This window comes from Lineus longissimus, chromosome 13, assembly GCF_910592395.1.
Source record: "Lineus longissimus chromosome 13, tnLinLong1.2, whole genome shotgun sequence".
Lineage (NCBI taxonomy): Eukaryota > Metazoa > Nemertea > Pilidiophora > Heteronemertea > Lineidae > Lineus > Lineus longissimus.
This window is the reverse complement of record NC_088320.1, coordinates 14,711,520-14,734,475: the sequence shown is the minus strand read 5'-3', so window position 1 is coordinate 14,734,475 and position 22,956 is coordinate 14,711,520. Positions and strand designations below refer to the sequence as shown.

At 40.0% G+C, this 22,956-nt stretch overlaps 1 protein-coding gene across 1 annotated transcript in view; it reads left to right on the top strand.

Annotated features, from left to right (window-relative positions):
* Positions 1-22,956, top strand: part of LOC135498015 (BRCA1-associated RING domain protein 1-like) — a 293,715-nt gene that overhangs the window by 121,255 nt on the left and 149,504 nt on the right. The window lies entirely within an intron of this gene.

Below are 22,956 nucleotides of genomic sequence, written 5' to 3'. Positions count from 1 at the left end.
GTGCTTTAAGAGAGACTAGGCATGGCGCCAGTCTCTCTTAAAGCACAGTCAACAGACATTTGGTCTCAGTATTTGGGTAAGTACAGAATCAAGCCAGCTCAGAGAGCAATGATTGAACGATGCTGTGGACAAGTCCAAGGATACTGCATCAGTCACGACCAACTTCTCATCAGAAAGCGTCACCACCAGCATATTCAATGTTCAGTTCCAACCTGTACCAGTCCAGTGCACGCCTGTCATGGTCAGCAGTGGTCAGCTTAGCGCGATATGGAACATTCTTCCGAAACCCAAGCGAGGGAAGTCTGCTCATTAGCATATCTCGCGCACTGCTCCTTCTGGTCAAACATCGTAGTGAAATCGTAATGGAAAACGTCTGGCTTTGCGCCAGACTAATAAGTGAAGAACTAATAGGTAAAGAACTTCTACTTGCGAGAGACTGCTGTGATAAAATTATCATTGCAGAGACTCCGGTGACGTACACATATATTTTTTACAATCAAAAATGCCCTCAAAAGACGACATGGAATGATTATTTTATTGATATTTCCTACTATATACCTTCCAATTATCACTTTATACAAATAGATCGGCGTTAGGTCGCATGCTTTTCTTTCCTGGTGACACTATAAAGCAAAATAGTTGCAACCCCGTAAATGCGCTATAAGTCCAATAATAAGTGACGGTGACCCATTATAAATGTTTCGCCAGCTTCGCTTTTTTGCCGCTACGCCCTTGCGTCCAGGTCTGATATAAAGAGGGTTCAATGTTCCTCGGGACCTATTCGAAATATTCGAAGCATTCCCATGATTTTACCTTCTCTCTTCCTGAGCGTCAGGGCATTTCACTCTACCAGCTGCGATAGGAGCATACGACTGACCCTGGTTATCTGCAGGGTGGCGCAGAATTATTTTCCTCGTTACACAATAGAATTCCATTGTGTACCAATTGTGTGAGGAAAAATAATTCTGGGCCACCCTGTAGATGATGATCTTCCCGGATCGAGTCCGATATTGACCCCGCGGTGTTTTTTTGGTCTGCAAATACTTCTTTTTGTCACGAGTGACTGACATACGTATACCGTCAGGTATTTAATTTCCGATTGAACACAGCTCGGAGGGTTAAAATCACTTTCATTTTGTTATGTACCTAAATATTTGAATACTGTTGGTGCAGCCTGTATGCGTGAAGTTCGCCTAATTGATATTGATAACAATTCAGAAATGTATTATGTATAACCTGGACTGAATAAATACCGCCAGAGCTGTAGTTAACAGACGCATGCAGAAAAAAACTTATCTTCGCTCACTACTCTAATTAAGCTGCCGTTTTTAAAGCAAAGCAAAATTATTTTTTCCACTAAAGTTTGTCAGTGTGATCTTCCGAACACCAAACGTGGCGTCAGGAGAGCTGAACATCATTTTAAAACTTCTGACGACACAAATTTAGTAGGAGTAAGTGTTCCTTGTCCCCATTTGCTTCAGGACAAGTGCTTTAGATACTTAAAGAAATGGTGCTTCGTTTCCGGAATCATGAGACCTAAAGGTAATGACTTCTGGGAATGCACATTGAATCAACCTCCGTCTTTACGGTGTTATACTATTGCTGTTACTAACGGTTTAGTAACCTTGGTGCTAACTTTAGACATGTGGATAAAGATTAGAGGTCTAGAATGGGACGGTGGGGTGGGGGTGTGGGGGGGGGGGGGGGGGTGATTACAGTGATGCATGAGCCGTTTAGCAATATACACGGAAGAGCTGCCTCCAACAATAATCGTTCGATTTCTCGCGTTGTTCAGCATTCAACAAAACCGATATCATGTTCCGTATCACCGAAACAGAATACAACATCGATATTATGAAACAATTTCTCCAGTTGCAAGGTGGATATTTGTTTTCAAAGGTACGCATCTAGTGTGATTGAATTGAAACTTTTTGAGTAGGTTTCCAGAAATATATATGTTCTTTATTCACACTGTTCTCATTACGTGTTCCATTGACTGATAGGTTGACGAAGAGCGTTATGCTACGTTTCTATCCATATTCGGTGGTTCTCTGCAGTGGTAGTCCGATTGCTAAAAGGAGTTCGAGTTCACCATCATGGAGGTGTTTACGTTGATCAATATCATAAGTTAAAGGAGGATATTGTGAAGTAATTTCAGATGATGCACAGACAGTCTCATTTGGACAGGATGTGAGAAATTTACAGAGAATTTTGTTCGAACTGTCCAACAGGAATTGGAAATTGGCCAACTTAATGAAAAACGAATAGGCGGCTAAGAGAACTTCGTTAAGTGTTAGTGTTGGAACAAATTTTATTATTTGGCCAATAATGATTCCTTGTTTTCGATGATAATCAATACATTGATGAAATCATTTCCTTGGGGTTATCTTTTTTTATCGCTCCAGTTTGTCGGCGATATATAAGCCAAAACACAAATGTTTACCGGACGCCGCATGAAAGTTCGGTTTTTCATGCAACATTGAAAAACCAGTTTAAAAAATTCAGGTCTTTCTCATTCCCTTCACCAAATAAATCTGGATCATGACGTCACCTCGACAAGGCAGTGATACGCAGCATCGACCAGAATATTAGTTTACCAATCTTGACATGAACCGAGAGCTTCTTTATCCAGAGAGCCACCTGTCAAAATGCCTGATGGAAACAGCCAAAGCTAGTAGCAATTTTTCTATAAAAATGTGATGATTTGCTCGTAGATTTTAAGGTAAAAAACATCTACGATGATGACAACTGGCGAGTCCACTTTTTTCAGCACATCCATGAAGCGTGGACTATGTTTGTATCCCACACATCTCTTGATTTGGTTCTATAATTTGGTGTTATTCGCCGTTTACACACATCGGGGTAATACGCATGTCGCAGTAACGACTAGAAAATTGGTCTATCGTGTAACCAAGAGCTTCTTTATCCAGGGGTGCCAACTGGTGAACTAGATGTTATAAAAATTAATATTTCATGCTCGTAGATTTGACGGTTAAAACCAGCTGCGATGGCGACAACTAACGAGGCCATTCCTTTCACCATATCCAGAGAGAATGGTACATGTTTGTATCCAATATATCCCTTGATTGGTTTCTATGGTTTGGCGGTTTTCACCGTTAATGTACCATTAACATTAATCATGGCAGTAATTGGCTTTCCAGCAAATATACTTGCAATTATTGGTGTAGGATATGAGCGGCCATACACATCAACGTCGCTGCTGCTACAAGGTTTAGCCGTTGCTGACAGTCTGGTCTTGGTTTCGGTAGTATTTTGCAAATCATTACAAGACTTGTACATCTACACGGGTTTTTGGTTCGAGTATATTTTGTTTCATGCGCACGCATACAGTTATCTCCGCACACTGATTTTCTTTTCAAAGACTGCATCCATTTATATCACCATTTGCGTTGCCACAGAGCGATTCATTGCTGTCTGCAGGCCTCTGTGGGCGGCAGCTATATGCACAAAAAGGAACGCCTACATTTCTCTATTCGCAATCTGTTTTGGGGCGTTCTTGTATAGAATCCCCCTGTTCCTCTCATATGGAGTCGAATTCCATTACGACCCTTGCTCGCGTATGATCTTGCCTTGGTGGAACTATACTGACTTGTACTTTGACTATTATTTCTTTACCATATACATAGTAAGCCTTCATATCCTTATCAATTCATTGATACCGATAATTAGTCTCACAACCCTCACCGGCTTGATATTATCTACCCTCAAGCAGGCGACTATTTCTCATCTCACCAAGAATGACGTACAGCGAGACAAACAAATGAGGATGGTTACGTATCGGGTGGTGACCGTGGTGGTTATATTTATAACACTGGAGATGCCAGGCGGGCTTTCCGCACTGCTTGGAGCAATTCAATCATACTCAAGTCTCGATTTAGACTTTGATATCTATTCGGGTGTTCTCAATATTTCATACTTTCTGAGCAATTTAAACAGTTTTGTTAATTTCTTCATTTACTGTTCAACAGGCCAACGGTTCAGACAAGCCCTGCGGAAGGTATTTCAGTGTCGCCGAAGTTGATATTGCAATGATGACACGAATTCCCGATCTTTTTGTGAAATCTGGAGGTTGGCTCTTGTTTCTGCCTACAAAAAGGAAGCAAGAAGCAACTACATCGCCCTGTGGCAGTGGTTGAAACAAGCTGATTTGGATCATGAGTCATATGAAACCCTTTGTTTTTATTAATGTCGAAAACAAAAGCATTCACCTCACTCTCCGGGCCCCATCTTAAAGGAGTTGCAAGTTTTCTACTTCAATATGTTTGTGTTTCCCCTGTTTTATTAATATCTATTTTTTCTGAAAATGTTCGAAGTCTATTTCTGATTGAGTTTCAAATCGTACAGTAAAACTCATTGTTCGTTATTCGTTATTAGTAGCGCGGGAAGCGTCTTCCAGCTGCCCGATTGCCCCGAGGTCGACTTTCAGCTTCGGCCCCGTCATTGCATCTACGCATTTCATCATATAGGAATGCGATTTATTTTTACACACCTGACGACGCCGATTGGTTACCCATATTTTCGGCACTTATTCATAATTCATTCATGAGAATGACGTTATGGGAATTTCCTCCCTATGTAAACCATGTCTCTCATGTCTCAGTGTACGCAGGCCAAGATGCAACAGGCGAACGAGGTTTACAATGATGATTAACACCAGGTACCTTGTTCACAGGAACTTTACCCAGAGTTTCACTGAATGACTTACCTCTTCTGGCTTGGTTCATTTGTTTTACGCGCGATTTGTCACGTTGTTAGTTTCTTGTTTTTCTGCCGGTGAAGACAATTACGGCACGTGCTAATTTATACGCAAACAATGGACCCAGTTAAGGTCTGGGACAAGGGTGTGGTCAAGGGCGTGGTTAAGCGTAGTCAGACACGTTAAGACACATCGAGTGAAGTTCTGAGTAGAAACCATGTTTTTTAGTTTGTGGACAGACTTGGTTTCGCCAGTATTTGTTGAATCGATGCCGGTCCTGTGCGACTACACGGGATTTTGGTTCGAGTGTATTTGGTTTCATACGCACGCATTCAGTTATCTCCGCACACTGATTTTCTTCTTAAAGTCTGCATCATTTTGTGTCACTCTTTGTGTTGCCACAGAGCGATTCATTGCTGTCTGCAGGTCACTGTCGGCGGCAGCTTTTATGCACAAAAAGGAATGCCTGCATTTCTCCATCGCGATCTGTTTTGGGGCGATTTTGTAAAGAATCCCTCTTTACACACAAGAACTGCCTCCAACAGTAAACTTAAACATTAAATACCGGTATCATGATCCGTATCACCGAAACAGAATACAACATCGATATTATAAAACAATTTCTCAAGTTGCGAGGTGGATATTTCTTTTCAAAGGTACGCATCTAGTGTGATTGAATAAAAACACGTTTAATAGGTTTGCAGAAATATATGATCTCTATTCACACTGTTCTCATTACGTGTCCCATTGACTATTAGGTTGACGAAGAGGGTTATGCTGCGTTTCTATCCATATTCGGTGGTTCTCTGCAGTGGTAGTCCGATTGCTAGAAGGAGTTCGAGTTCACCATCATGGAGGTGTTTACGTCGATCAATATCATAAGATAAAGGAGGATATTGTCAATTAATTTTAGCTGATGCACAGACAGTCTCATTGGGTCCTAATGTGAGAAAGTTACAGAGAGTTTTGTTCGAACTGTCCAACAGGAATTGGAAATTGGCCAACTAAATGAAAAACGAATAGGCGGCTAAGAGAGCTTCGTTAAGTGTTAGTGTTGGAACGAGGTTTAATATTTGGCAAATAATGATGCCTTGTTTTCGATGATAATCAATACATTGATGAAATCATTTCCTTTAGGTTTTCTTTTATTTAATCGCTCCAGTTGGTCGGCAATATATAAGCCTAAACAGAAATGATTACCGGACGCCGCATGAAAGTTCGGTATTTCATGCAACATTGAAAAACCAGTTTGAATAAGTCAGGTCTTTCTCATTCCATTCACCAAATAAATCTGGATCATGACGTCACATCGACAAGGCAGTGATACGCAGCATCGACCAGAAGATTAGTTCATCAATTTTGACTTGTACCGAGAGCTTTTTTATCCAGACAGCCACCTGTCAAAATGCCTGATGGAAACTACAGCCAAAGCTAGTAGCATTTTTGGTTGTAAAAATGTGATGATTTGCTCGTAGATTTTAAGGTAAAAAACATCTACGATGATGACAACTGGCGAGTCCACTTTTTTCAGCACATCCATAAAGTGTGGACTATGTTTGTATCCCACACTTTGCTTGATTTGTTTCTATAATTTGATGTTATTCGCTTTTTATACAACAGAATGATACGCATGCAGCAGTAACGACCAGAAAATTGGTCTATCGTGTAACCAAGAGCTTCTTTATCCAGGGGTGCCAACTGGTGAACTAGATGTTACAAAATTATATATTTCATGCTCGTAGATTTGAAGGTTAAATCCACCTGCGATGGCGACAACTAATGAGGCCATTCCTTTCGCCATATCCAAAGAGAATGGAACATGTTTGTATCCAATTTATCCCTTGATTGGTTTCTATAATTTGGCGGTCTCCACCGTTAATGTACCATTAACATTAATTATGGCAATAATTGGCTTTCAAACAAATATACTTGCTATTATTGGTATAGGATACGAGCGGCCATACACATCAACTTCGGTGCTGCTACAAGGTTTAGCAGTAACCGATAGTTTAGTCTTGGTTTCGCAAGTATTGGGTGAATCAATGCAGGCCCTGTACAACTATACGGGGTTTTGGTTCGAGTATATTTTGTTTCATGCGCACGCCTACAGTTATCTCCGCACACTGATATTCTTTTCAAAGACTGCATCCATCTATATCACCATTTGTGTTGCCACTGAGCGATTCATTGCAGTCTGCAGGCCACTGTTGGCGGCAACTTTATGCACTAAGAGGAATGCCTACATTTCGCTATCCGCAATCTGTTTTGGTGCCTTCTTGTATCGAATACCCCTGTTCCTCTCGTGCGAGGTTACATTTCGTTACGACCCTTGCTCACGTATGATCCTGCCCTGGTGGAATTTTACAGCTTTGTACTATAACTATTACTTTCACATCACCTACATTAGAGTCATTCATATCATTATTAATTCATTGATACCAATAACGAGCCTTATAATCTTCACTCGCTTGATATCATTGAGCCTAAATCGGGCGACTACCAGACACCTAACTAAGAAAGACGCAGAGCGACCCAAATTGATTAAGATGGTTACGCATAGAGTGGTCACAGTGGTGGTGATATTCATTATTCTAGAACTGCCGGGCGGGTTTTCCCAAGTACTTGGATTAATTCAATCATATTCAGGTCTCGATATCGACTTTGATGCCTCTTTGGGCGTTCTCAATATTTCCTATTTTTTGAGCAATTTGAACAGTTTTGTTAATTTCTTCATCTACTGTGCATTGGGACGACGGTTTAGACAAGCCTTGGGAAAGGTATTCAAATGTAACCAAAACTGATATTTGGTTTGGGAGTCGAATGTCAGAAAACAAATGCTTTTCTCACAATTTCGCCCTAGCATGTGGTATCTGGACAAAAGAATATTATATACCATTATCAATTACAATTTCCCGCCATTAGAAAAATAAAAGGTCATAACATATTCTCTGTGAAACGACACGGTTCCTCAATGATATATATGTACGTCATGGTCACTGTGAAGTGCCACGGCCTCTCCTTGTAATATGTTAGCGTCTCTGTGTTGCGACGCGGCCCCTCTATGAAATATGGTAGGATCACTGTGAAGCAACACGGCTCCTCTGCATCGTATCTGGTTGTCAAAGTGGTACTGATTTTACTTCTCCCAGGCGAGACGTCACAAATACGTTGACTAATTCCATCGTCTTCAAGTCTCGATATAGACCATGCCAATTTTGGTATTCTCAATGTTTCATACTTTTGAGCAATTTAAACAGCTTTGTAATTTTTTTCAACTACTCTGCAACTGGCCGTCAATTTAGACAGGCATTGGAAAAGGTGTTTTAATGCAACCAAAAATAAAATGTGGCAGTGAAATGTCCGTAAATACCCACTAGCTCACATCATTAGCCTATATAACTGCCGGAGTCAAAGTACGTTGATAAATCAGAGGAGAAAAATAAATTTCATAAAGTGGCATAACTCAAGTGTAAAATTGCTTGTTAGCTGGACTTGGTAGATTTAGTGATAACATCATTAGGCGACTGCGAACGTTTAATGGGATATATGATCACAGCGATGAATGAACCGGTTAGCAATATTCACAAGAACTGCATCTCACAGTAAACATAAACATTTAACCGATTTCTTCCATTGTTCAGCATTCAACAAAATTCCGTTTTCACCAAAATCGAACACAACACCGATATCATGAAGTAATTTCTCCAGTTGCAAGGTGGATATTTGTTTTCAAAGGTACACATCTTGTGGGATTGAATCGAAACTTTTTGGGTAGGTTTACAGAAATATACTTTATATTCTCTATTCACACTCTTCCATTACATGTTCCATTGGCTGATAGGTTTACGAAGAGCGTTATGATGCGTTTCTATCCATATTCGCTGGTTCTCTGCAGTGGTAGTCCGATTGCTAAAAGGAGTTCGAGTTCACCATCATGGAGGTGTTTACGTCGATCAATATCATAAGATAAAGGAGGATATTGTCAAGTAATTTCAAATGATGCACAGACAGTCTCATTTGGACAGGATGTGAGAAATTTAAAAAGAGTTTTGTTCGAACTGTCCAACAGGAATTGGAAATTGGCCAACTTAATGAAAAACGAATAGGCGGCTAAGAGAACTTCGTTAGGTGTTAGTGTTGGAACAAAGTTTAATATCTGGCAAATAATGATGCCTTGTTTTCGATGATAATCAAGACATTGATGAAATCATTTCCTTTGGGTTTTGTTTTATTTAATCGCTCCAGTTAGTCGGCAATATATAAGCCAAAACACAAATGTTTACCGGACGCCGCATGAAAGTTGGGTATTTCATGCAACATTGAAAAACCAGTTTGAATAAGTCAGGTCTTTCTCATTCCAATCACCAAATAAATCTGGATCATGACGTCACCTCGACAAGGCCGTGATACGCATCATTGACCAGAAGATTAGTTCATCAATTTTGACTTTAACCGAGAGCTTCTTTATCCAGAGAGCCACCTGTCAAAATGCCTGATGGAAACTACAGCCAAAGCTAGTAGCATTTTTTTTGTAAAAATGTGATGATTTGCTCGTAGATTTTAAGGTAAAAAACATCTACGATGATGACAACTGGCGAGTCCACTTTTTTCAGCACATCCATAAAGTGTGGACTATGTTTGTATCCCACACTTGATTTGTTTGATTTGTTTCTATAATTTGGTGTTATTCGCCGTTTACACGCAACGGGGTGATACGCATGTCGCAGTAACGACCAGAAAATTGGTCTATCGTGTAACCAAGAGCTTCTTTATCCAGGGGTGCCAACTTGTGAACTGTATGTTATAAAAAAAGTAATATTTTATGCTCGTAGATTTGAAGGTTAAAACCAGCTGCGATGGCGACAACCAAAGAGACCATTCCTTTCACCATATCCAGAGAGAATGGAATATGTTTGTATCCGATTTATCCCTTGCTTGGTTTCTATGATTTTGCGGTTTTCACCGTTAATGTACCATTAACATTAATCATGGCAGTAATTGGCTTTCCAGCAAATATACTTGCTATTATTGGTATAGGATATGAGCGGCCATACACATCAACTTCAGTGCTGCTACAAGGTTTAGCAGTAACCGATAGTTTAGTCTTGATTTCGCAAGTATTTGGTAAATCAATGCAGGCCCTGTATAACTATACGGGGTTTTGGTTCGAGTATATTTTGTTGCATGCGCACGCATACAGTTATCTCCGCACAATGATTTTCTTTTCAAAGACTTCATCCATCTATATCACTATTTGTGTTGCCACTGAGCGATTCATTGCAGTCTGCAGGCCACTGTTGGCGGCAGCTTTATGCACTAAGAGGAATGCCTACATTTCGCTATCCGCAATCTGTTTTGGCGCCTTCTTGTATCGAATACCCCTGTTCCTCTCGTACGAGGTTCATTTCGTTACGACCCTTGCTCACGTATGATCCTACCCTGGTGGAATTTTACAGCTTTGTACTATAACTATTACTTTCGCATCACCTACATTAGAGTCATTCATATCATTATTAATTCATTGATACCAATAACGAGCCTTATAATCTTCACTCGCTTGATATCATTGAGCCTAAATCAGGCGACTACTAGACATCTCACCAAGAAAGACGCAGAGCGAGCCAAACTGATTAAGATGGTTACGCATAGAGTGGTCACAGTGGTGGTGATATTTATAATTCTAGAACTCCCGGGCGGGCTTTCCCAAGTACTTGGATTAATTCAATCCTATTCAGGTCTCGATATCGACAGTAATGCTTATTCTGGCGTTCTCGATATTTCCTACTTTCTGAGCAATTTGAACAGTTTTGTCAATTTCTTCATCTACTGTGCATTGGGACGACGGTTTAGACAAGCCTTGGGAAAGGTATTCAAATGTAACCAAAACTGATATTTGGTTTGGGAGTAGAATGTCAGAAAACAAATGGTTTTCTCTCACAATTTAGCCAAAGCATGTGGTATCTGGGCAATACGAATATTATATACCATTATCAATTACAATTTCCCGGCATTAGAAAAATAAAACGTCATAACATATTCTCTGTGAAACGACACGGTTCCTCAATGATCTACATGTACGTCGTGACACGGCCTCTACTTGTAATATGTTAGCGTCCCTGTGTTGCGACGCGGCCCCTCATTGAAATACGGTAGGATCACTGTGAAGCAACACGGCTCCTCTGTATCGTATCCGGTTGTCAAAGTGGTATTGATTTTACATCTCCCAGGCGAGATGTCACAAATACGTTGACTAATTCCATCATATTCAGGTCTCGATATAGACTGGACCAATTTTGGTATTCTTAATATTTCATTCTTTCTGAGCAATTTAAACAGCTTTGTCATTTTTTTTATCTACTGTGCATCGGGCCGTCGATTAAGACAGGCATTGGAGAAGATGTTTTAATGCAATCAAAAATAAAATGTGGCAGTAAATACCCCCTAGCTCACATCATTAGCCTATATAACTGCCGGAGTCAAACTACGTTGATAAATTAGAAGAGAATGATAGAGTTCAATAAGTGGCATAATTGAAGTGTAAAATTGCTTGTTAGCTAGACTTGGTATATTCAGTGAGAACATCATTAGGCGACTGCGAATGTATAATGGGGGAGATATGATCACAGCGATGTATGAACCGTTTAGCAATATTCACAAGAACTGCATCTCACAGTAAACTTAAACATTAAACCGATTTCTTCCATTGTTCAGCATTCAACAGTATTCCGTTTTCACCAAAACCGAACACAACACCGTTATTATAAAGTAATTTCTCCAGTTGCAAGGTTTGAACATTTGTTTTCAAAATTACGCATCTAGTGTGATTGAATCAAAACTTTTTGGAAATATACAGAAATATACTTTATATTCTCTATTCACACTGTTCTGTTTTTGTGCCCCATTGACTGATAGGTTGACAAAGAGCGTTATGCTGCGTTTCTATCCATATTCGCTGGTTCTCTGCAGTGGTAGTCCGATTGCTAAAAGGAGTTCGAGTTCACCATCATGGAGGTGTTTACGTCGATCAATATCACAAGATAAAGGAGGATATTGTGAAGTAATTGGATGTGATTCACGGCGAGTCTCATTTGGAAATCGATGTGAGAAAAAACAGAGCGTTTTGTTCGAATCACACCATAGGAATAGGAAATTGGCTGGATGAAAAATGAATTGACGGCTGAGAGAACTTCGTTATAAGTTAGTGGTGGTGGTTGAACGTCTGGCAATTTAACGCGTTGTTTCCGACGATAATCAACACATTGATGAAATCAGTCCATTGGGGTTTGTGTTCTTTAATCACTCCTGTTTGGCGGCAAGATACATGTGACTGATATGTTGTCAGCAAGCCAAAATACAAATGTTCGCCGCATGAAAGCCATTGGATCATCAAGTCAACATGGTCAAGTTTTTGTCACTCAACAAATAATTCAACAAAATCAACGAATAAAACTTGATCATGACGTCACCTCGACACGGGTTTTATATGCAACAATGACTTGCACATTAGTGCATCGATCTTGACTTGAGGTATAACCGAGAGCTTCTTTATCCAGAGAGCAAACTGATGGAAGCTACAGTCAAAGCTAGTAGACATTGATTTGCTCGTTGATTTTGAGGTAACACCCATCGACGATGGTGACAACTTGCAAGGCCGCTCTTTTTACCACATCGATATTGATGCGTGGACTATGTTTGTATCCGACACATCACTTGATTTGTTTCTATGATTTGGTGTTATTCGCCGTTTAAACACAACAGAGTGATACGCATGCACCAAAAAATTGGTCTATCGTTAACCAAGAGCTGCTTTATCCAGGGGTGCCAACTGGTGAACTAGATGTTACAAAAATATCAACTTTATGCTCGTAGATTTGAAACCAGCTGCGATGGCGACAACTAACGAGACCATTCCTTTCACCATATCCAGAGAGAATGGAACATGTTTGTATTCAATACTGCCTTTGATTGGTTTCTATGATTTGGCGATTTTCACCGTTAATGTACCATTAACATTAATCATGGCAGTAATTGGCTTTCCAGCAAATATACTTGCGATTATTGGCATAGGATATGAGCGGCCATACACATCAACTTCTGTGCTGCTACAAGGTTTAGCCGCTGCTGACAGTCTGGTCTTGGTTTCGGTATTATTTGGAAAATGATTGCAAAACTTGTACATCTACAGGGGTTTTTGGTTCGAGTATATGTTGTTTCATACGCACGCATACAGTTATCTCCGCACACTGATTTTTTTTTTAAAGACTGCATCCATCTGTGTCACTGTTTGTGTTGCCACAGAGGTATTCATTGCTGTCTGCAGGCCTCTGTGGGCGGCAGCTATATGCACAAAAAGGAACGCCTACATTTCACTATTCGCGATCTGTTTCGGGGCGTTTTTGTATAGAATCCCCCTGTTCCTCTCATATGGAGTCGAATTCCATTACGACCCTTGCTCGCGTATGATCGTGCCTTGGTGGCATTATACGGACTTGTACTTTGACTATTATTTTGATCTGACATACGTAGTAAGCCTTCATATCATTTTCAATTCATTGATACCAATAATTAGTCTCACAATCCTCACCGGCTTGATATTATCTAGCCTAAAGCAGGCGGCTACTTCTCATCTCACCAAGAATGACGTACAGCAAGACAAACAAATGAGGATGGTTACGTATCGGGTGGTGACCGTGGTGGTTATATTTATAACACTGGAGATGCCAGGCGGGCTTTCCGCACTGCTTGGACAATTCAATCATACTCAAGTCTCGCTTTAGACATTTATTTAAATTGGAGTGTTCTCGAAATTTCATACTTTCTGAGCAATTTAAACAGTTTTGTGAATTTCTTCATCTACTGTTCAACAGGGCAACGGTTCAGACAAGCCCTGCGGAGAGTATTTCAGTGTCACCGATGTTAATTAATAATGCCAGATTACACGAGTTTCCGATCTTCTTCTGAAATCTAGGTGGTGACTTTTCTTTCTGCCGACAACAACGAAAATAGAAGCGACTACATCGCACAGTAGCAGTGATTGAAACAAGCTGATTTTGAGTCATATGAAACCTTTTGTTTTTATTGACGTCGAAAATAAAAGCATTCACCTCGCTCTTGGAGCCCCATCTTAAAGGAGTTGGCGGTTTTCTACTTCAATATATTTGTTTTTTTCCAAGTTTTATCAGTACCTAATTTTCTGAGAGCGTTCGAAGTTTTTTTTATATTTAGTTTCAACTCATCCAGTATAACTCATTATTCGTTATTTGTAGCCCGGGAAGCGTCTTCCAGCTGCCCGAGTGCCCCGATGTCGACTTTCAGCTTCGTCCCCGTCATTGCATCTACGCATTTCATCATATAGGAAAAATACAACGTCATAACATCTATGTGAAGCGACGCGGCTTTTAAAATATCTACATGTATTTCATGGTCACTGTGAAGTGCCATGGCCTCTCCCTGTAATAAAAAAATTATATTATTTTAGCGTCCCTATGTTGCGACGCGGCCCCTCTTTGAAATATGGCAGGATCACTGTGAAGCAACACGGCTCCTCTGTATCGTATCAGGTTGTCAAAGTGGTATTGATTTTACATCTCCCAGGCGAGACGTCACAAATACGTTGACTAATTCCATCATATTCAAGTCTCGATATAGACTATGCCAATTTTGGTATTCTTAATATTTCATTCTTTCTGAGCAATTTAAACAGCTTTGTCAATTTTTTCATCTACTGCGCATTGGGCCGGCTGTTTAGACAAGCATTGGAGAAGGTGTTTTAATGCAATCAAAAATAAAATGTGGCAGTGAAATGTCCGTAAATACCCCCTAGCTCACATCATTAGCCTATATAACTGCCGGAGTCAAAGTACGTTGATAAATCAGAGGAGAAAAATAAATTTCATAAAGTGGCATAACTCAAGTGTAAAATTGCTTGTTAGCTAGACTTGGTAGATTTAGTGATAACATCATTAGGCGACTGCGAACGTTTAATGGGATATATGATCACAGCGATGAATGAACCGGTTAGCAATATTCACAAGAACTGCATCTCACAGTAAACTTAAACATTAAAGCGATTTCTTCCATTGTTCAGCATTCAACAAAATTCCGTTTTCACCAACATCGAACACAACACCGATATCATGAAGTAATTTCTCCAGTTGCAAGGTGGATATTTGTTTTCAAAGGTACACATCTTGTGGGATTGTATCGAAACTTTTTGGGTAGGTTTACAGAAATATACTTTATATTCTCTATTCACACTCTTCCATTACATGTTCCATTGGCTGATAGGTTTACGAAGAGCGTTATGCTGCGTTTCTATCCGTATTCGGTGGTTCTCTGCAGTGGTAGTCCAATTGCTAAAAAGAGTTCGAGTTCACCATCATGAAGGTGTTTACGTCGATCAATATCATAAGTTAATGGAGGATATTGTCAAGTAATTTCAGATGATGCACAGACAGTCTCATTTGGACAGGATGTGAGAAATTTACAAAGAGTTTTGTTCGAACTGTCCAACAGGAATTGGAAATTGGCCAACTTAATGAAAAACGAATAGGCGGCTAAGAGAACTTCGTTAGGTGTTAGTGTTGGAACAAAGTTTAATATCTGGCAAATAATGATGCCTTGTTTTCGATGATAATCAATACATTGATGAAATCATTTCCTTTGGGTTTTGTTTTATTTAATCGCTCCAGTTAGTCGGCAATATATAAGCCAAAACACAAATGTTTACCGGACGCCGCATGAAAGTTGGGTATTTCATGCAACATTGAAAAACCAGTTTGAATAAGTCAGGTCTTTCTCATTCCATTCACCAAATAAATCTGGATCATGACGTCACCTCGACAAGGCAGTGATACGCAGCATCGACCAGAAGATTAGTTCATCAATTTTGACCTTAACCGAGAGCTTCTTTATCCAGAGAGCCACCTGTCAACATGCCTGATGGAAACTACAGCCAAAGCTAGTAGCATTTTTTTTGTAAAAATGTGATGATTTGCTCGTAGATTTTAAGGTAAAAAACATCCACTTTTTTCAGCACATCCATAAAGTGTGGACTATGTTTGTATCCCACACTTTGCTTGATTTGTTTCTATAATTTGGTGTTATTCGCCGTTTACACGCAACGGGGTGATACGCATGTCGCAGTAACGACCAGAAAATTGGTCTATCGTGTAACCAAGAGCTTCTTTATCCAGGGGTGCCAACTGGTGAACTGTATGTTATAAAAAAGGTAATATTTTATGCTCGTAGATTTGAAGGTTAAAACTAGCTGCGATGGCGACAATCAACGAGACCATTCCTTTCACCATATCCAGAGAGAATGGAATATGTTTGTATCCGATTTATCCCTTGCTTGGTTTCTATGATTTTGCAGTTTTCACCGTTAATGTACCATTAACATTAATCATGGCAGTAATTGGCTTTCACCATCATGGAGGTGTTGACGTCGATCATTATTGAATAAGGGGGAAAATTGTGACGTAATTTGAGGTGATTCACGGAGAGTCTCATTTGGAAACCGATGTGAGAAAATTACAGAGAGTTTTGTTTGGAATAGGAAATTGGCCGACTGGATGAAAAATGAATAGACGGCTGAGAGAACTTCGGTATAAGTAAGTGGTGGTGGTTTAACGCGCTGTTTCCAATGATAATCAACACGTTGATGAAGTCGGTTCCATTGGGGTTTGTGTTCTTTACTCACTTCTATTTGTCAGCAAGATATATGCGACTGATATGTTGTCAGCAAGACATAATACAAATGTTCGCCGCATGAAAGCCAGGTATTTCATCCCACATACTAATACAATTTGGATCATCACGTTAACATCAAGTAGTTCTCACTCGACAAATAATTCAACAAAATCAACGAATAAAACTTTGTGTGTGCGGAGACTTGGAGGCTGTTGTCTTGGGGGCGGGGGGACACATTACACAATTTCATTGTCCCACGTTAAACATGGATTAAGAAATTGAACTCGAGGCGGATGACCTTGGTTGAGTTACCAAGACACTCGAGGGTGGAGCTAAAATACAGTCCAAACCCGAGCCGATAGGCGAGGGTTTGGACGAAATTTTCGCTCCACCCGAGAGTGTCTTGGTAACTCAACCAAGGTCCGAAGCCGAGGGTTAAATTTCTATTCTAAAATACCTCAAACTTAAAAAGATAGGCCACGAAAATAACTTGAATATGTACGAATTTGGCAAATTCCATCCATCGCCTGCCCGGAGCGCCGGTAGCGCCGTTGTTTACATTATGTTACGGCAGCGCGCATAGGAAGTCCGCATCGGCTCGCTCAAGTGATGCTAAAATCCGCGCAAATGGGCTATTTGGAGCGTTTTTCTCAGCAAATATGTGTAGTGCTCATTAAAAAACTTAGGGTGGTTGATGCTTCCTTGGCTGATTTGTGTTTGAAGCAGTGTTTTGAGAGCCTCAAACTTCTGAAGTGAGCTGTGTGCATGGTTTCCACATTTTAGTGCAACCCGAGGGAACTTTGGTAGAGCATCTTGGTTGCGTGTCCAAAACACTCCACTATCAGAACGAGGCTTATGCATTTTCCATTTAAAAGTTGACTTTACGGTACCAAGGTAATTTAGAATGCGCAGTAGTTCAACGTGCATAGCTGTTGAGCACATGCAAGCATACCGTAGTTTCCAAGTGAGAATTGTCGGTCGACAAGACTGTTCGGCTCATTTAATCATGGGGTTATCGTCCTTCGAATAGCATCATTTCACAGTCTAGTATAAGTGCATTGCGCCGATATTTGATTTCAATGATTGAAGGGCTAAAATACTATGCAGTCATTAATCTGCGTTATATAATACTCTGTAATTTCACTGATTTTTAGCGTTTGGCATTTTCAGTTTCCGCTTTATACTATTTAATATCCATTTCGCTGTGTGTAGTAATAATTATTTTACTAATTTAAGGTTAATTATTTTACCAACAGTATTGACCTGCTAATTAGTGTGTGTTGACATGAACCCTATGTTTTGCCGTACGAGAAAGCTCGACATGAGGTCATACTTGAAAGAAAACATAATATGAAACAGGATGACGACAGGTTTTTGAATGCAAGACATGCATCTCGCGGAAAAAATCTTTCTCCCTCTAATACGACGGCGATTTTCGAAAATGTTTTGGCGCAGTATGATATTCGTCCGCCCTGCCACCTGTTGGTATTCGGTGTGACTATTAATGCAAATAGATTGTGCTGTTTGTGCACTGGCGTTACGCTTTTAAAACGGACACAAGTACCCAAAACTAGCCATGCCATCTGTGCATATTTGATGTTACCTCGATATTCTAAGAGCGGTTTCGTCTGCCGCCACCTGCTGATCCGGACCATGATTAATAATGTGAACAAACTGATAGGGAAACACAGTGGCAACCCCAACTGTAAGGCAAATGTTTGTCTACAAACAGATGTATTAAAATGCTGTACAAAAAGATGACTGGTGTATAAAAAGCTCACTTATTTGGTGTTAGGCAAACTCGACAGTATCGCGGAATCACTTAGGAGTTGAATAAATTAACACACATATTAGAAGCATACCATGTTTTATTCACTCTCTACTTTACTATGCTATGGTATATGCTAACAGGAACATCAAACTAAACTAACGATTTTCTAAGGCGCCGTTTCCCTAGGACTAAAACATTGGCATGTCTAGCCTTATCATATGACTGGCCATGAACCATTGTACAATTTAAGCTTCTATGCCGGAGAGGATGTTAAGACATTGTTTGACCTAAATTAACAGAGCAGCTGAAATGTTCAAACAGGGTGCCTAGACTGGATTGTTAATTGTTCCATCAAACTCAGTTTAGTGATGATCAAAATGCAGAGTTTTTCGATCTATTTAAATGCCCTGCAGTAAAGGTTTTCTTCCTCAGGAGTTATGCAGTGAATTCACACACGGAAAACGACAAATCAAATGTAATATTGTGGTGAGCACTGTCAGACAATTCCAGCTAGTGGGTTGAATTTAGTTTGAGATGATCTCGAAGCTTTTGTATAATAGTGTTGATGTGCTACATTATTTCGCTTGGAAATTGTACGCATACAATATCCTTGTCGTTGTCGTCCTTCAGTTGCAATTGCATAACCAAACGAATCTGAAACGAGAAAGATCCAATCAATATCAATTTAGCGGCCTTTAGAAATATGTGGTTGTGGTGGTGGTGGTTGTGGTGGTGGTGGGGGGGGGGGGGGTAATTATGCAAAACCCAAAACTGTAGCAGCGTCAATCATATCGTTCTACCGAGTCAAATAACGATTAGAGATATTGTTATAAACCTGAATATTTTCGCGCTTAATTTATTTTCGCATTTCGCGATGAAATCGACCATTGCAACGCATCAGATAGTCAGTTTTATTGATATCAGCATGTCTTATTAATAAAATGTAATGCTTTGAAATTGCTTACGGACACCGGTCACACCAGCACAGATACTGATGTTGTTGAGCCCTTCGGAGTTGGACAAGGCTTACACTGAAGATTAAATCGAAGTCTGTTATCTCTTTGAAAACTCTGCTGCACATACCATATAGGTGATACAAGGAGTCCACATTTGTTGAGTCGCCTCTGGTGTTGGCTGGAGGGACACGCTGTTAAAAGGGCCGACTTGTTGGATTGCATGTGATCAGCCACCTCGATTGTCATTGGCCAGCATCGATTCGCTGGTCCATCAGACCCCAAGGAGGTGGCGACCCTGCTTCCAAAAAGTCATCCGTTCCACAACGTGTCCCTTTTCATAACTGTTAATCTGCACCCTCGTGATATCGACCGTCATGCTACAATTTACCTTTTTCAATTACAATTTACATTTTTCAATTTAGGTAACTTCATTTTGGGATACAAGTTTTCAATACTAATTCGAGAATGTACATAAAATAATTTCAAAACTGTGTACATCGCACAGTAGCAGTGATTGAAACAAGCTGATTTTGAGTCATATGAAACCTTTTGTTTTTATTGACGTCGAAAATAAATGCATTCACCTCGCTCTTGGAGCCCCATCTTAAAGGAGTTGGCGGTTTTCTACTTCAATATGTTAGTTTTTTTCCAAGTTTCATCAGTACCTAATTTTCTGAAAGCGTTCGAAGTTTTTTTTATATTTAGTTTCAACTCATCCAGTATAACTCATTATTCGTTATTTGTAGCCCGGGAAGCGTCTTCCAGCTGCCCGAGTGCCCCGAGGTCGACTTTCAGCTTCGTCCCCGTCATTGCATCTACGCATTTCATCATTAGGAAAAATACAACGTCATAACATCTCTGTGAAGCGACGCGGCTTTTAAATTATCTACATGTATTTCATGGTCACTGTGAAGTGCCACGGCCTCTCCCTGTAATAAAAAATATTATTACTTTAGCGTCCCTATGTTGCGACGAGGCCCCTCTTTGAAATATGGCAGGATCACTGTGAAGCAACACGGCTCCTTTGCATTGTATCTGGTTGTCAAAGTGGTACTGATTTTACTTCTCCCAGGCGAGACGTCACAAATATCGGGACTAATTCCATCATATTCAAGTCTCGATATAGACTATGCCAATTTTGGTATTCTTAATATTTCATTCTTTTCGAGCAATTTAAACAGCTTTGTCATGTTTTTCATCTACTGTGCATCGGGCCGGCGATTTAGACAAGCATTGGAGAAGGTGTTTTAATGCAATCAAAAATAAAATGTGGCAGTGAAATGTCCGTAAATACCCCCTAGCTCACATCATTAGCCTATATAACTGCCGGAGTCAAAGTACGTTGATAAATCAGAGGAGAAAAATAAATTTCATAAAGTGGCATAACTCAAGTGTAAAATTGCTTGTTAGCTAGACTTGGTAGATTTAGTGATAACATCATTAGGCGACTGCGAATGTTTAATGGGATACATGATCACAGCGATGAATGAACCGGTTAGCAATATTCACAAGAACTGCATCTCACAGTAAACTTAAACATTAAAGCGATTTCTTCCATTGTTCAGCATTCAATAAAATTCCGTTTTCACCAACATCGAACACAACACCGATATCATGAAGTAATTTCTCCAGTTGCAAGGTGGATATTTGTTTTCAAAGTTACACATCTTGTGGGATTGAATCGAAACTTTTTGGGTAGGTTTACAGAAATATACTTTATATTCTCTATTCACACTCTTCCATTACATGTTCCATTGGCTGATAGGTTTACGAAGAGCGTTATGCTGCGTTTCTATCCATATTCGCTGGTTCTCTGCAGTGGTAGTCCGATTGCTAAAAGGAGTTCGAGTTCACCATCATGGAGGTGTTTACGTCGATCAATATCATAAGTTAAAGGAGGATATTGTCAAGTAATTTCAGATGATGCACAGACAGTCTCATTTGGACAGGATGTGAGAAATTTACAAAGAGTTTTGTTCGAACTGTCCAACAGGAATTGGAACTTGGCCAACTTAATGAAAAACGAATAGGCGGCTAAGAGAACTTCGTTAGGTGTTAGTGTTGGAACAAAGTTTAATATCTGGCAAATAATGATGCCTTGTTTTCGATGATAATCAATACCTTTATGAAACATTTCCTTTGGGTTTTGTTTTATTTAATCGCTCCAGTTAGTCGGCAATATATAAGCCAAAACACGAATGTTTACCGGACGCCGCATGAAAGTTGGGTATTTCATGCAACATTGAAAAACCAGTTTGAATAAGTCAGGTCTTTCTCATTCCATTCACCAAATAAATCTGGATCATGACGTCACCTCGACAAGGCAGTGATACGCAGCATCGACCAGAAGATTAGTTCATCAATTTTGACCTTAACCGATAGCTTCTTTATCCAGACAGCCACCTGTCAAAATGCCTGATGGAAACTACAGCCAAAGCTAGTAGCATTTTTTTTGTAAAAATGTGATGATTTGCTTGTAGATTTTAAGGTAAAAAACATCTACGATGATGACAACTGGCGAGTCCACTTTTTTCAGCACATCCATAAAGTGTGGACTATGTTTGTATCCCACACTTGATTTGTTTGATTTGTTTCTATAATTTGGTGTTATTCGCCGTTTACATGCAACGGGGTGATACGCATGTCGCAGTAACGACCAGAAAATTGGTCTATCGTGTAACCAAGAGCTTCTTTATCCAGGGGTGCCAACTTGTGAACTGTATGTTATAAAAAAAGTAATATTTTATGCTCGTAGATTTGAAGGTTAAAACCAGCTGCGATGGCGACAACCAACGAGACCATTCCTTTCACCATATCCAGAGAGAATGGAATATGTTTGTATCCGATTTATCCCTTGCTTGGTTTCTATGATTTTGCGGTTTTCACCGTTAATGTACCATTAACATTAATCATGGCAGTAATTGGCTTTCCAGCAAATATACTTGCTATTATTGGTATAGGATATGAGCGGCCATACACATCAACTTCAGTGCTGCTACAAGGTTTAGCAGTAACCGATAGTTTAGTCTTGATTTCGCAAGTATTTGGTAAATCAATGCAGGCCCTGTATAACTATACGGGGTTTTGGTTCGAGTATATTTTGTTGCATGCGCACGCATACAGTTATCTCCGCACGATGATTTTCTTTTCAAAGACTTCATCCATCTATATCACTATTTGTGTTGCCACTGAGCGATTCATTGCAGTCTGCAGGCCACTGTTGGCGGCAGCTTTATGCACTAAGAGGAATGCCTACATTTCGCTATCCGCAATCTGTTTTGGCGCCTTCTTGTATCGAATACCCCTGTTCCTCTCGTACGAGGTGTCATTTCGTTACGACCCTTGCTCACGTATGATCCTACCCTGGTGGAATTTTACAGCTTTGTACTCTAACTATTACTTTAGCATCACCTACATTAGAGTCATTCATATCATTATTAATTCATTGATACCAATAACGAGCCTTATAATCTTCACTCGCTTGATATCATTGAGCCTAAATCAGGCGACTACTAGACATCTCACCAAGAAAGACGCAGAGCGAGCCAAACTGATTAAGATGGTTACGCATAGAGTGGTCACAGTGGTGGTGATATTTATAATTCTAGAACTCCCGGGCGGGCTTTCCCAAGTACTTGGATTAATTCAATCCTATTCAGGTCTCGATATCGACAGTAATGCTTATTCTGGCGTTCTCGATATTTCCTACTTTCTGAGCAATTTGAACAGTTTTGTCAATTTCTTCATCTACTGTGCATTGGGACGACGGTTTAGACAAGCCTTGGGAAAGGTATTCAAATGTAACCAAAACTGATATTTGG